At 38.3% G+C, this 15,512-nt stretch overlaps 1 long non-coding RNA gene across 1 annotated transcript in view; it reads right to left on the minus strand.

Annotated features, from left to right (window-relative positions):
• The window catches only part of LOC119703635, a 105,950-nt gene that overhangs the window by 77,879 nt on the left and 12,559 nt on the right, over positions 1-15,512 (minus strand). The window lies entirely within an intron of this gene.

Genomic DNA, 15,512 nt, shown 5'->3' on the forward strand with positions numbered 1-15,512 from the left:
CTCACAGGAGCTACAGTGGCCCCAGTGTTGCTGTAACTTCACTGGAAGGTAAGATGTTCACTTTAAGAATCCATATTTTCTCCTAAGATGCCTGCAGTAGTGTGGATTCTAGCTGGACTAATAATGTTGCAGTCCTCATGTGCATATCTAACTGCTTGAAAAGTCATACTCTAAATCACGTATTTTTTTTCAGTGATTGTATGATTTGTATAAAATGATTTATACTAAATTTCATTGCAGGCAAAGGTAAATAACATGAAATTTTACAAGTGTCAAAAAGGAATTTAACTTTATTTTAACTTAAAAGCTGTTCTTCCAAAAATCCCATTCTCACAGTTGAGAATCTGGATTTTTCCTGCTATGCAAGAACAATTTTCTGTCTGGTTTCAAAAAGGTGTAATGTAAGCTAACAGTTTTTAGTAATTTTCATCATCATTTTCCTGGGCCACTTTTGCATTAAGGATTGATCTGTTTGGACCTTTTTTTTTTTTCTTTTTCTCCTGTCATCCATAGAATCCAGACCACAATGGCATCAACTCACTTCCTTACATAACAGAGAATTTCTCCCAGTTTGTCCTTTATGGTTTTTCATCACCAGTGATCGAGGTCAGAGGCCCTTTTGGAAGTGCAATCTAGTGCAATTCTGTAATACCTGGTAAAACATTTTAATCTTTTTTTAGAATTATTTTCCCTTTCTAGGCTCAGTACCACTTTCCAGTGGATTTAAAACTAATATTAAAACTTATAAATCTAATTTAGCAGAAAAGCCTAACCTAAAACAGTTAATTATTTCCTCCTAGGAAAATGAGCAGGCATTTTGAACACTACTTATCAGCATAAGCATCAGTATTATAGCAACATCAGTGCAGCAAAGAAAAGGTGACAAAACAGTTGTGATGATTTTTGGATCAGTAGACTTCCAGCTGCATGCTGAATTGTACACCTTACACTCATTAAGGGGAAGGGAACACTCAGATACCGATCCACACATGCAAAACTTCAGGTCTTCTATGTGGAAGGCATTACTTCTGCCACAGGAGCCTGCCTAAGTCCCATCCTCCAGGTAAAGCCATCTGGCAGGATCAAGAGCTCTACGTCACCTCTGCACTGCAAACCAGAGGTAAGACTTCCCTCTTAAGTACACAAAGATGGAACTATGTAGCAAAGTGTGCAGCATATGTGCTAGACTACTTCTGGTGTACAGCCAAGCCTGAAAATCCAACTCTTAAATTACTTTATGATTGTTACTTAAATAAGTGGAGCCAAAAGAACACATTTAATATTTTCAGACTCTTGAATATAAAAGACAAAATGGTCTACATACATAAAATCAGACATGATTTAGGTGAAAAATATTGGCACTTGATTGCCTTGATGTTGACATACCTAAAAATGAAATAAAGATTCTAAGGCCTTACATGTAAAAATAAATGGGCTGTTACTTTTCTCTGAATTTATTTGATATAAGCTTGATAGACTTAGTGCTACATTTAAGGAAAAGGATGAGATGCTCTACTGTGTCACTCACTACTTAGGATACTCAATGCAGAGAGAACCAGAGCTGTGCTGCACACAGAAAACATAAAGAGAAACTTTTCCACAGTAATGGTTCAAACCAGATTATTCTTGCTCCTAGCCATACCTCATATTTTAATCTCTTTGTATTGTGTTATCTGTTTGCATTTGGATTTTCATTTCTCTAAACAATTTCCTCCCAGTTAACAGGCACTCAATTCCAGGCCCCCGATTTTTACTAATTTTTTCCTGTTTGAAAAGCTCAGCTTTCTCTTTTGGCATGAGAGCCCTTGTTTTTGTCAGGCCTTTGTTAGTTTGCAAGGCCTCTACAGAACACGCCCTCACTGGTGTGAGGTGGGGAGGCACTTCAGGAAGGTGGCAGCACAGCTCTCAGTTCCCCTTGCTAATGAGAAATGGAGGCTCGTACCCTCATCCTTCCTGCTAGAATAAATTGTAAGAAGGGTAAGAGAAAGGCAATAGGCTGATGGATCTGAAGGTGGTTTTGTTTTGGTCTAATCCAAAGCAGGACAGTTTTTCTGAACCATGAGTGTGCTTAAAGGTCAGTCTAATTTTTAAAATTTATTTTTAGGAGAGATGTTTGCCAAGATCTACAGTATTCTGAAGTATTTTTCTATTTCATCGAGCTGGTCTGAAATTACCACGAGTACATGCAGGAGGTAGATTAGAGAAGGTCTCACTTTGAAAAAGAAATAGTATGATGGGCTTCCCTCTGTACTTGTATGGAAATGGATGGCATGCAGAGCAGTGTCTGTTTGACTGACATGAAATAGCTGAGAGCACGTGGTGCAGAGAGGCTGGGTTGGCTGTGCCTTTGGGTTAGTGTACTGAGAGCATTCACGGCTGAAGTCCTGATCACACCATCCATAAATGAGAAAGACTCCATTATCCAGCTCACAGGGATGCTGGGAGATTACGTAATGTTTGCACAGCTATTTAAAAATAAGAAGTACTGTGAATTATGCAGTATAATTGCTGAGAGCAAAGACTTATCCTCTCTAAAGAAAATGAGAATGACAAATTCTAAAGAAAATTATTTTGGAGAGCATCTTTAACTACATTAATCTACACTATTTATCTATTTGCTAATTAAAATTATTTTAGTCTGTTAGAACAGATCGGAACAATTTACATGAAAAAAGACACCTGACTGTAGTTGTCACTGAAGTGTACTCAATCCGTTGAGAAAATCATTAAAAAGTTAGCACTGTACTTTCAAAAGTTCCCCCTTATTCCACGCCACATCTTCATAAGCTACTTAATAATTTAATTCTTTCTGTGTCTGTGTTTCAAGTTGGTTAAATCTGGGCTGCTAAGTGGTGCTTTCCTTTCAAGGGATTCATTTACTGAGGAATCCTCTTCACTCTGATTCAGTCTTTCATCTTGCATGGATGCCGCTTTACTCATCACTAATTCACACCACACATCACAGGCTACATCAACATCTGCATCTTCTGGATGGAAAGTTTTCATTTCTTCCCCTTTAAGAATATCTGTCATTCTGCAGTCCCAGTCATCAGCTCCTAACAACCTTCCCAGCTGTACAAAAATGCATTCTGAATAAACATTGGAAGGAAGGAAGCATAAATATTTGACAGCATTCACAGTCGAGGTTATTAAGCACTCCGCATTTCAGAAGAATACTCAAGACTGTCTTCCAAAGAAGTATTACAAGTGATTCTCCAAGTATTTTTTAATCTAAGTAAGCTTTGACTCGAGCAGAGGCTAGTAGTGCCTGGATATAAGAGAGGGCACACGGAGCATTTACAATTTCATTTTCATTTTGTCTGGTTTTGTGATTATAATATTCTGCATACCTGGATCTTTGTTACTTGGAATGTTGAGCATGCCCAGAACAGACACAGTAACAGAAGTTAAAATCAGAAATGAATGACTTCCTCCCTGAGGAGTTAGTTAATGCTTATCCCATAGGCCAAACTTTAAGTGATTTGGTCATCTGAAAGACAGCTTGGTTCTCTCATTCTCCATCTGGGAGGTGTTTAATGCAATGGTGTTGTAATGTAAAAGCTACAGAGGAAACATTAAGAGGGAGAGTGAGTTGCTTTTATTCTCTCTCAACACCTTCACTAGAACTCTGACAATTTTCCCAATAATGTCAATGTGACTGCCCATTAGATATTAACGAGGTAGAACTGAAGCCTAATTTGAACATTATTGGAAAGCCAGTCTAAGGTGGGGTTTTTTCCAAAATATTATTTTTAGCTATGAGACGCAACAGCTTCTTGACAGAATTAATAGTTTATTTCAATCTGAACTCTAAAGTTTCTAGTTTTTCTTAGCAGGGTGACTTCAGAATAACTTCAATCACCTAATCTAAATTAGGTTCAAGTACACTCTTTTTTAAAGGATTAGCAGAAATATGTGTAATTCTTCCTATATTTATATCAACGCCATTCATCTGTTACAAACTTCCTTGTCCACACCTATATCATAAAGTAATCATTGCAATCACTGTTCTAATCTGTTCTCCTAATCTGGGGCCTACTTAATTTCTGGAAATCTTATGGTCTGGGCTGCTGGAAGCCAGGAAATCCTTGCTCCAGCCCCCTTACACCTGAGCAGAGCTCTACTGCATTTGCATAATTAGTCCAGCTGGGGCTTCTGGCACAAGTGGCTGCACTGGCAGAGCCAGTTCTTCAGATTATAAAACATGTAGATTAGCAAGATTTTTCCAGTGATGTCAGTAGAACACTTTTGGTGTAGAAGCTTGGCTGGATGACATTCCACATTAAAACATGGATTTTTGACTAGACATTGGCCTAAATTTAATCTGTTTTCCAAACTGTCCCAAACACTGCAAAATACTGAAAAAAGTTTACACACTGGACTTTTTTACAGTGATCAAACATGACCAAATACATTCTCCCATCTGAATTCCTATTGCATGCTTCCTTTCTTTTCTTTTTAGCTTAATGTGAGATTTGCCATACAGGAGGGAGCACAGCTCCAGCAAATGTAGAACCTGTATCTACATTGCATCCCCTACACACGAAATATTCAATTTACAGGAAAATACTGGATACATAACCAGCAAATCCATCCTGCATATTTTTTTTTCCAAATGAGGCTTCATCTTAGCATATTCTTTTGAATGTGTGTGAAGCACACAAACCTGAAGTACATACTGATACTGCACTGACAGTAAAATACAGCATGAGATAGTACAGTCAACCTGAGTGTACAATTATAAACCATCATAGAGCAAGAATTATCTTGCACATGCAAAATTGTCACATGCTAGCCAAAAAGCAGACACATTCAGCACTGAGCACTCAGTATTTAAGTACTTAATTCCTGTCATGGAATAGAGCAGCTCTAACTACAGGGCACTGCAAGAGCAGACATCAGAATAAACAAGAATGTCAGTTCACACCACAGTGATAAGCTCCTGACAGAAAAGGACAAAATTCAGATAACTCATACTTCTGAATTTCCTGAGGTATGACAACTGCTCAGGCTGCAATGCAAAATGTATAGCAAAGATTCAGCTGTAAGGTCTTTTATAATGGAGATCCATGTCATATCCTAAACTCGATTATCAGTGAGAGCAGTTTAGAGTATATAATGTCTTTGGGTATTAGCATTTATGTGCAAATGCTTGAGGTTATTTTACACATCACACTGTAGTACATAACTGACCTCTAAGGAGACAGAAAGCAGCAGGAAAAATCATACTTGCTACCTTTAAGAAAAACACTTAGAACAACATGAGCACAAGTCATAAATGACTTGTAGTACATCAGTATTAAACTGATGAATCTGGCTTATAGCAAGCCAAATTTGGACTGCGCAATCCTACAAAATCCTGCAGCCTGTAATAGCTTTATGAACAGTACTAGACAGCACAAAATTTGCCCAGGAACATAAATACTAAAAAGAATATAGTCAAATATGGAAGATGTTTCAAACATTATAGAAAAAAATTTAATTGTGGATGAAATGTAGTTAGATAAATAGGGTTTATTTATTAGCTAGACTCATATGCCCTGAATGTACATACATTTGAAAATCTTAACCTGATTTTTTAAAGTATCTTGTTCCATTTCAAGATAATCTTTTAAATGTGTTACAGTAACAAGAACTCATATGTCACATATATTCATCATCTTCAATTTGATAAGCTAACTACTGCAGGGGCATAAATTGCATTTTTCTGCTTTGAGACTAAGGACATCATTTTTGTCTAATCCTCTATTTTACACCAAATCCTTCTTGAGGAATTTTAAAAATTCAGAGCAAAGAACAACATAATTTTACAATTTCAAATGGGGATATGTAAGTGAGCTACACCATTACCTGCAGCTACCTGAGAAAGGCACACAGCCTGCAGACACACCTAGAGTGGATAACTAAAGAGCCTTGATGTGTCTCCAGCCTTAGTGGCATCTGTAACAGGCCAGAATAAGTACTTACACAAAAAATTAAAGCATGCAAGAGATGAAACCCTGGTCTGGTTAAATGCAAGGGACATTTTCTGGGTGGCTTCAGTAGGTTACGCCTGCATGTACTCTGCAGTGCTAGGACATGCCAGAAGGCAATGCCTTGCTTACTGTGCCCTCAGCAGCACATGGCTGGCGGCTACAGAAGTGTAGCACAAGCTGCAGTGCAGCCTCAGTGATGCTCTCAGAGCTGCATGCAGAGTCTAGCGCCATAACCCCGAGTGTTACTGCGAGATCGAGGCTCCAACCACACAGGTTCAGCTTCCAGTCTGTCAGAAATGAGCAGTCAGAGCTTCAGTATAAGCTGTGTTTACCTATTCTGGTTGCTAAGCCAGAGACACCAAGCTCCAGTCACTAATTTCATATTTGTTCCTCCAGAGGAAAAAATAGAGCTCACTCTAGGCTAAAAAACCCTGTGCAGCAAAGCACAATTCTTAAGCTGAACTACAGAGTGAGGCCAGGGAAATCTGACCAGGAACAGTTAGGTGGTCTCCAGACATTGGTTTCATTGGCAATTGTTCCACAGAGAATCTGTGGTGCCCGTAAACATTACTGTGAATGCAGGGTTTGTTACAAGTGCATTTTACATAAGACATGTCAAAATGCTATCATTATGCATGGATGGACAGAAAGTATAAATTAAATATTTCAAGAAAGGATCAGAGAGTTCAGTTCAAAAACTGAAGCCAGCTGGAAAATGAGTCCTGCTGTCCTTGGAATTTCTAAAGTATTAGGTGAGAAAAGCATTTCGAGGCAAATAGATGCTACTAAGAAAGCAGCTTGTTTATATTTGAAAAGCTCCATCTTTATGAGATAAAAATTATGTCAGTTATCTATAAGAGAATCATGGTTCTTTCTCCAAATGAAATCCGATGCCTCAAGAGTGGTTTGGTTGTGCTGTGCTCCTCAAATACAAAGAAGAAAACTCTTACTTCAGTCAGAATTTTTTTTTAAGATTTAAGACTACAACGTCTTTGTGTAACAAGACAACGTCTTTTACTGTACATTTCTCCATCTTGAATTAATTTCTACACTTCCCATAGCCAATAAACAAACTCCTAACAAAAACTGCAGTATCTGAAGCACAGAACTATACGATTGTATCTATGTTTTCATAACTAAGGAAACTAACAATATTATAAACTAAACCAAATCTGAAATAGCACATCCCAGATGGAACAGAAGGGACAAAAATATCTGTGAAGCTTTCCAACGCTTACTATGCATGAAGCCATTTTTATGTGATTTTTTTATAGTATAGTGTATCCAAGTTCAAATTTTCTCTCAAAGAGCTTTTAGATGTCATAGCTAATACAGAAAGATGTTATAGAATCTGTGGTCTTCGAAACTGCACTCCATCATTTAGGGGCAAGAAGGCAAGAAAGTAGTTCAACTCATATAATTTTATCTCTATGATCTAAACACTTTGTGAAGCGTTTCAACCTTTCATAAATCAGTCCAGGAAAATGTAAGAAGTACCCTCCACAGGGTGTATGATCATCTTCACCATGCTTGCCATGGACAGTTAGGGTTTTATTTGTTTTACACAAAATCTCTCTTAGAAATTATCCAGTTTAAGTAGGATTTAAAAGCCGTTCCGGGCTTGATCAGTGAAATGAAAAATCAGGTGTCAGATCCTGACCAGCATAATTATATTTTTCTTTTATAAAAAATTACCGCAGCATGGCATACAAACTTGTTCTAAGGACTGCCAAGTAAAAGTGAAGTAATTGCCTGATGGTGGTGATATTTGCAAGACCTTTACAGAGTTCAGAATTAGCTTCTGTGCAGATGAAGGCCGTGAGGGGTAAGAGGGGTGACTGAGGTACGTGCTGGCCAGTTGGGTGTACTGGCACTGGCTGGTTGTACTTTGAAAAATCCTCTAAAAGCTCATGGAAGCCTCCCTCCAGAAGGCATGTAAAGAGACTCATCATTGATGAGAGTCCTAATTAATTTCCACCTGATACTGAATAACTTGCCCTTTTGAGCCTTTCAAATTTAGCAACCTAATCTTCTTTTGGATTCAGAATGTATCGACATATTTTTAACCATGGTACCTGGATTTGGATGAAAGAGGAAGTGGGACTCTAAAGTTCAGATGTTCAGTGGCACGTGCTGGAGAAAAACATTGTGACAAGCCACTGGTTAGATTTCTGTTCTGTCACTTGCTTTAACTCATTCAATATGTGCCATGGCAACTTGATTTCTCAAACTTTTGGACCATTTTAAATTGAAAGCTTTATAAAGCACTATTAGCACTATTTTTAATACAGTCTTGATCTGAAAAAAACTTACTTCTCTCATCCCCTGCTGAGCATTATTATTTACAGTACCACCGTTTCAACCTGTATTAGAGTTAAAAGGCCTTTCCATCATTTTCCCATGCCTGAAGACAGGTGAACAACACTTATAATTACTTGACTTATCCCATTTAACATTTTAAACAATGGGATGTGAGATTTTTTTTTTCCCCCCAGGCTTCTGAAACTTTCTCAGTTTTCCAAGATTTGTTGAAAATAAATACTAGCAGTCAAAAATACTCTATGAGACACATCTCCTGAAATACTTGGGGGGAAATTTCTGTTGAATGTTGACTCAGGTGATGTTTAAAAATTCTCCTGGATAACTTAAAAAATGGAAAATATGTAATTAACCTATCCCATTAATATATGATCTACTGCTTTCCTAGTAATAGAATTGAAATATTTATTGACAACACCTACTTCTCCCATTACCTGTTCATCTAGTAATTGTATATAATTGATTTGATATATTAATTTTAATATATTACAATTCTCTAATGACTATGGACTTTTTCTAGTTTTTTTCCTCCCTTATAAACCTTCTATTAGTCCTATTTTTTCAGTTTCATTTGCTGAATTATTCTTCTTCTGGCTTTAAATATTTCCCTCCTACCTCATATGTTTCTTTTTAAATCAGTATAAGGTTTTCTTTCGTAGATTTGAGGTTTTGGGTTTAGGGATAGAAAAGTAAAATCTTGCCAACTACTGCCTAAGTATAATCAATATTTATATTTTTCCCTTAGGACTGAACTCATAATCAATTACAGATTTATGACTATTAGGTGGGATTTTATTATACTCATATATATCTCAACTAATCATTTCATAATCAGGACAACCACCAATATTTAGTTCCAAGATCAGTTCTTACATAAGCATTAAGATGAGGATTACTATGGATTTCCCATGGAAAATGCTTATCAAGACAGGAAATGGATATTTATAATTTACAATTTTGAAAGAAATTCCAACATTCTCTGGCACAGAGGTTTGTGTCTGAAGGTCCATGACCATCCAGTCAAACATGTTACGCTATGCTCACAGGCAGCTTTTTCTAGGCATGCTCTTTGTTTATGTTGGTGTTTGCCACAGGTCCCCAAATCTTCTGCACACTGCCAGCAGGAGCACTTGGACAACTAATCTATGCTCAGGAATGTATTTTCCAGCTACTGAGGAATTTGGACCCCTCTGCCAAGTAGCGAGTTCTCATCATACAGATTTAAGTACTAGCAAACAAATCTGAACATATGCTCACCAATGACAGATTCCAAATTGTGTTATTACCCAAACCCATAACAAAGAATCGCTTCGCACATCACGATGCCTTAAACTGTTTTGCTCCCAATACTTTGAACATAAATAAATTAAATTAAATAAAATCTCTCACACCCCCTGGGCAGACTCCCTCCAAAAATTCTTCTGTTGTATATAACTGGCCTCCTTTTCTCAATCGCACAGAACTGGTAAATTAATGAAACATTGTTTGAAAAACTATTAGAATGAGAATTAAAATGATTTCACCAGCAGTTGCAGCTGCCCAAAACATTGAAAACTTTGGTCATTAGCTTTGCTGGATTTTGGTTAACCCATCCATGTAAAAACCTTTTCCTGTCTTTGTAAAATTTGTTATTTTCTGTGAATCCAAGCTGATGGGTAAGCATGTAAGATCATTATAGTAATTTCCTGTTCAACTTGGTCGCAGACTTCAGATTAAGTGGCTCATTCTTTTCCATCCCAACCTGAATGTTTTTTTTAAGTCAATTGCCACTGGTTTTAGAAAAAGGAAATTTTTATAAGGGCTCTCCTTTACAAAGACTCATCCAATAAAGATCTCGACATTTTGAACATTCCTCATTTGTAACTAAAACCCGAAAAAAGGGGGATGATTTCTAATGACAGTCTATGTTGTGTTACTCTTGCTGCTGAATTATCGTCGTTTTATTGCTATGATCTGTGTACTTTCCAGTGACCCATATGACATCTAGGTCTGCTGCAAGACATACAGCAATTCCAGATCTTATCAAATATGTAAATCTTCATTTTAACTCTGGGAGCTGAGGTTCACATTTGAATGTTTCACAGAAATATGCACTTTCAACCATGGCTGCAGGCTAGTGTTCCCTTGTGTAAGTCATCCATTTTTAGAACCAACTGTACAATTAGGCAGTTCAAGTCACGCAGAAGATCCATGGAATAAAACCTCATACGAGGTTTTTTAATGTTTTTTTGTTGTTGTTAAAGCATTTTTTTGTTCATAAATAGATCTGAAATGCAGATAAATAGCTGTGCTGAAATGATCGTGATAACATTGCAAGGGAGGCCATGTCAAAGGACATTTTCCTTGGGTGACTGAAAGTCAGCATGGTACATAAAGCTGAATTACAGAAGGCTTTTATAATCAGTAAATTGCAGTATTTCTTTTGTTACCACAGCATTTGGCAAATATTTCTCACATTAGGCAATTGAAAAGGAAATAGCACTGTTGTCTCGTAACTTTGGAAGCACTTAAGTTCAAAATAACAAATTAAAACAAAGACTAGAAATAAAATAATTATCTTTTGACTTCTGGTCTCATGATCAGAAATCAGGGATGCAGTGCATCAAAGCTGCCAGGGGGTCACTAAGCAAAGTGATTTCAGTTAACAATTGCATACGAGCAGCTTCTACACCCAAGTAAAAAAGGACGCCAGAACATTTGTTTATGAAATTGGAGGATTTAAACTGTTTAGTAAATATTACAGTCTCAACAAGTTCTCTTTAATGATATCTGAAGGAACAAAGCTGTGCTGTAGCCCTGTGTAGAACCCTGACAATATCCAAACCAAATCAAATTTTCAAATGCAATGTGGACTTTCTGAATATCAGTAAGAGGAGTAATCCTGTTTTAATCCTGTGTTAACCTTTGTTAATTATTGATGCCAAGTATATTCTAAATATAAACAGAGAAATGAGTGCAGGAAAAGAACTCTCTTTTTTTATATAGCCTCTAACCTGAGCAGCTTTTGAACTTCTGGCATGTCCTGCTTCCCTAAAAGAACCTTTGAAAGTCTTTGGCTTTGACAACTTTGTTTACAGAGCCCCTCATGCAGTAAGAGATTAATTCCATTTGGATGATACCTGAGAGTTTCTGAAATATGTTCGAATTCCTGTAAATTATGGCAGTGTAGTTTCAGATAACTTGGAAAATTGTTTAGGATTACTGCCCTCAAGAAGCCAGACATTTAACTGAGTCTCCAGAACAGGCTTTCTTTGTTGATTTTATATGCAACCTAATGCTAGACTCAAATTTGATTATTCAGATAGTTTAATTTTAAAACTGCAGTCACTGTGAGAGTACCTGGTGCTTACTTGTTTTGAAAGTAAGGACAGTAATTAGAATGCAGAAATTTACCTCCCTGTTTTTTAACATCTTGCACTTAAACCTAAAATTTATGTCATATCTCTCCCAAGAATGAGCTTTCTTGCATTTGTACTAATGTCTTCCCTTCTGGCCTAAAAAAACCAAGAACACTCACTACTCTTTGTAACTAGTACTTTTACCTATTTATTGGAAATTGAAAAATAAAAAGAAGCCCAAACAAGAAAAAGTATTTAAAATGTTGTTTCCATCCTTCCTCTCACCTTGCTCCTGCTAGAAAAACCATTCTAAATCATAGCTTGTGTCAAGAGCCCTGTTTCCTCCAACCCAGGTTACCATTTTCACAAGCCAACTCAACAAGGTGACATGCTTTGTGGTCCAGGCCACCAGAACTTCCCAGAACACATTACAGTTTAGTACACAGCTGGAGAGAGCCTGATGGGGCTCTCATGTCCCCAAGTCCTGTCTGCTGAACAGTTTACTGACTGACACTCTCATATCAAAAATCTCTCCCCTGCTGGAGCGCTTGCCTGGTTCAGGGAACTCAAGAGGATGGACAGGTTTGGCAGCAAATGGGCACAGCTCAAGCAAAGCATGTGACTTGTTCCATGTGACTTACTCTTTCCTTCACAGCCCCTGTAGCTCTTCTGCAGCAGCTCTTTAGAGACTCGCGAAGGATTTCAGTTTTCACTATCACATTTTCGCTGTCCTGCAATCCACAGTACTTCATTTGCTTCCTATTCACGCTGAGCACTCAAATTCTCTTACTCCTAAGTTTTAACCTTTTTTCCAGTGGGAAACTCCTGTGGATGTTTTTTCCCTGCCTAGGTGCCTCCTTCTTTTTTATTGGTTAACTGAAAGTCTGAACCTCAAGGTGAGTTTTTTCCCCTTCCATTTGCTTTTAGCCTGTGTAATCCCAACACAAGTCTAATAGGGAAATGTAAAACCAGATCTGAGCTGTTTTTAATACAGTGTTGAGAGGTGGAGTTGGCGGGAGTTCAGTTTTGTGCTGAACAGCTCACTGTAGCTCAATAAAGACTTGTGTCTGTGTTTCTGTTTATATGGCTGGAGCAGGGCACAGAGTATGCTCTTTCATTTATAATCATACGGACACAAGACAAACACCTCTTAGCTTGTAGAAAGACAGGTCATAAAATGAACTCCCAGGAGACTGGAAACCTATATTATCAGTCCCTTTTCTACTGGAAGCAACCCAACCCAATGGAAGTGTTGTTCAAGGAAGTTTAGTTTGATGTTTTAGCAGAGTCTAGGTGACCTGGGGCATACTCAGCATCATGTTTACTCAATGCAACTATTTTACACAGGAATCAGCCAAGTAACACACACACACACCTTACTCCACAGCAGTGTTTTCTGCATATATGTGTGGGGAGGAGGGAGGGATGATTGGGACTTATAAATTCAGGACAGCATCTATTTGAAAACCAGATTGTCATGCTTAATGCATAAGGCCCTGCATATTGCTGTATTCAACAAACACAAAAGAACTTCCAAAGCACATTCCATGCCTGGTTTCAACACGTAACACAAAGGGGTTGGAGTCACAGGTAATTATATTGTAGCCTCGTTAACTATGGCCCACTGTGATCTTGTGCTACCCTGCCCCATAAAAACACCTGCCCTACTCCCAACTCTGACTTGTGCCAGTCCGAGTCACTTAGTGTCACCCCAGCTGCCACAGCCAGACTGTGACCCTCAGCAGATGTTACACCTGGAACTGGAGTGGCTGAAACAGCAGGGACAAATACACGCATTTCAGTTGGGGATGCATACACATACGTACTCCATATATTAATTATTAATATGCATTTAAAGCATTATAAGATATGGATTAAAACCCTTTTTCTTATTAATAGGCATTTGCTTCAAATCCTGCTCAAATTTTGGGCAGACACACTGAGAAATGGCGCAACACAGCAAAATGGTTTTGCCGATTATACTTTAGGACAGCCTCCCACAGTCATGCTGGGCTGGCAGGACAAACTGTGCCACACCTACAGAGGATTACCCAGGTCATGCCAGGGAACAAGCCCACTCAACCCTTCTCAAATTGTCATTGGAGCAGGTTGTGCAGCGCAGCCCTCTCTGCTCTCATCCATGTTAAACACAGACTCTGCTAAGAATTCCTGACACATGCATATCTGTCCTGAAACTACCCACAATAGGGATTAAAGAGATGTACAATTTAACCTCAATTCATAATCCTGCTTAAATCAGGAGCAAAATAAATCACTAAGAGCAATGACAGCACTGTTCTCAGTGCTCTGTATGTGACCCAGGCAGATCCCTTTGGAAGTACAGGAAAGGCCTCTGCATCTACTAAAGGAGCATGCTGAGTATCCACAGCGCCCTGTGTGCTTTCCATGGATCCAGGATGCAAACCATGGTATAGACAGCTATCACAGATGCATCGAGGTTTGTTTTTTTTTTTTTTCTCAAAGATTTATTTATTTTTTATTTATTTCTCAAAGAAATAAATAACTTACTACACCAAGTTGACTGTATCCCAGATATATTCCATATGCTATAGAGAGCGGGTCTCTCTGGAGATACCCTCAAGGGCATCAGCAACTGTTGCTTACTCACAGAGCCTACCCCTCTTTCTGCTTTTTCATTACTAGTGTTAGCAGTTGTTTATTAGCAACTGATCCCTTGACTCTGGGTGCCAGCTGTGTCAGGATGCTCAACAATCAGGATGCTCCATTTACTGGGAAAATTTACAAATAGAGTGTGGCAGTCATTTTACAGCTGAGATCACTGAAAAGCTGAACTACAGGAATTCCATCCTTCTGGGAACATCTTAACACTTGCAGTTTACTGGGCGCTTGTGGTCAGTTCATGTCCTTATTCAGGTCAGAGCTGACAAAGCATAGGATTTTTTTTTTTTTGGACAGTGAATTCCTTCACCTCTTTTAGTGAGGAGATGGGATTTCTGTAGCATTCATCCAGGCCAATACGAAGCCACAAAGTTCTTGCAGTAACAGTGTTTGTATCTAAACAAAATGAGGACCATCCTGTTGTGCAAGGCAGACACTGTGCACACCATTTCCCACCATGCTGAAATGAGTTTACACTCAGACTCAGTTTTTATAGGTGCCCCCTCTTTGCTTTTATATTAAGTGCAGCGTTTCTTTGGGAGAGATAACTGGAATACTATTCCCTGCCAGAAATATATGGCTCTGGAAAAAAAAAAAAAAAAGATTTTAAGGAAAAGCCTAATCCCATTACAAGGTCTGATGCAGCTGCAGGAGAGATAAACTGGACAGCCATTTAAAAAATTTAGGTTGGTTATAATAGCCCAAGCTAATCTGTTTCTTACTCACTGTATTTTCTAATTCCTTTCCTAACACATTGCCTACAGAATTTCATGGCAAATTATTTTTTTAAAGCAACATTATATGTTAGCAATAACCAGGATGCTCAGATCTGCACTTTCAGAACATTTGAAGGCATGCTCAGAGATGAGGTTTCGCACCAAGTGTGCCAAATGGGGGATGGGTACAAAGTTTATATTGATCAGGTTTATTAATTAAAATAATTTCTCAGAAATTTGATGCATAAGCTGATTTCTATAGTTTTTTAGAAATTTTTATTAAAAAAAGCAAACCTAAACTCACAAAATCTCTCACATTCCCTCTCGTGCACACTCAGCTGGTGTAGCCAGGAGGCCGATCCAGCCCTGCTCTGTTTTTACACTGAGGGACAGTCAGTGAATGGACAGGAACATTTGCATGGCGTGATGCTGGCTGTGACCACACAGCTGCCACTGCTTGGGCTTGCAGGGCCCAGAGCAAGGCTCTCCCGTGCCCAGGGAGGGCAGACAGGCTTTTCCAGCAC

This window comes from Motacilla alba, chromosome 8, assembly GCF_015832195.1.
Source record: "Motacilla alba alba isolate MOTALB_02 chromosome 8, Motacilla_alba_V1.0_pri, whole genome shotgun sequence".
Classification (NCBI taxonomy): Eukaryota; Metazoa; Chordata; class Aves; order Passeriformes; family Motacillidae; genus Motacilla; species Motacilla alba.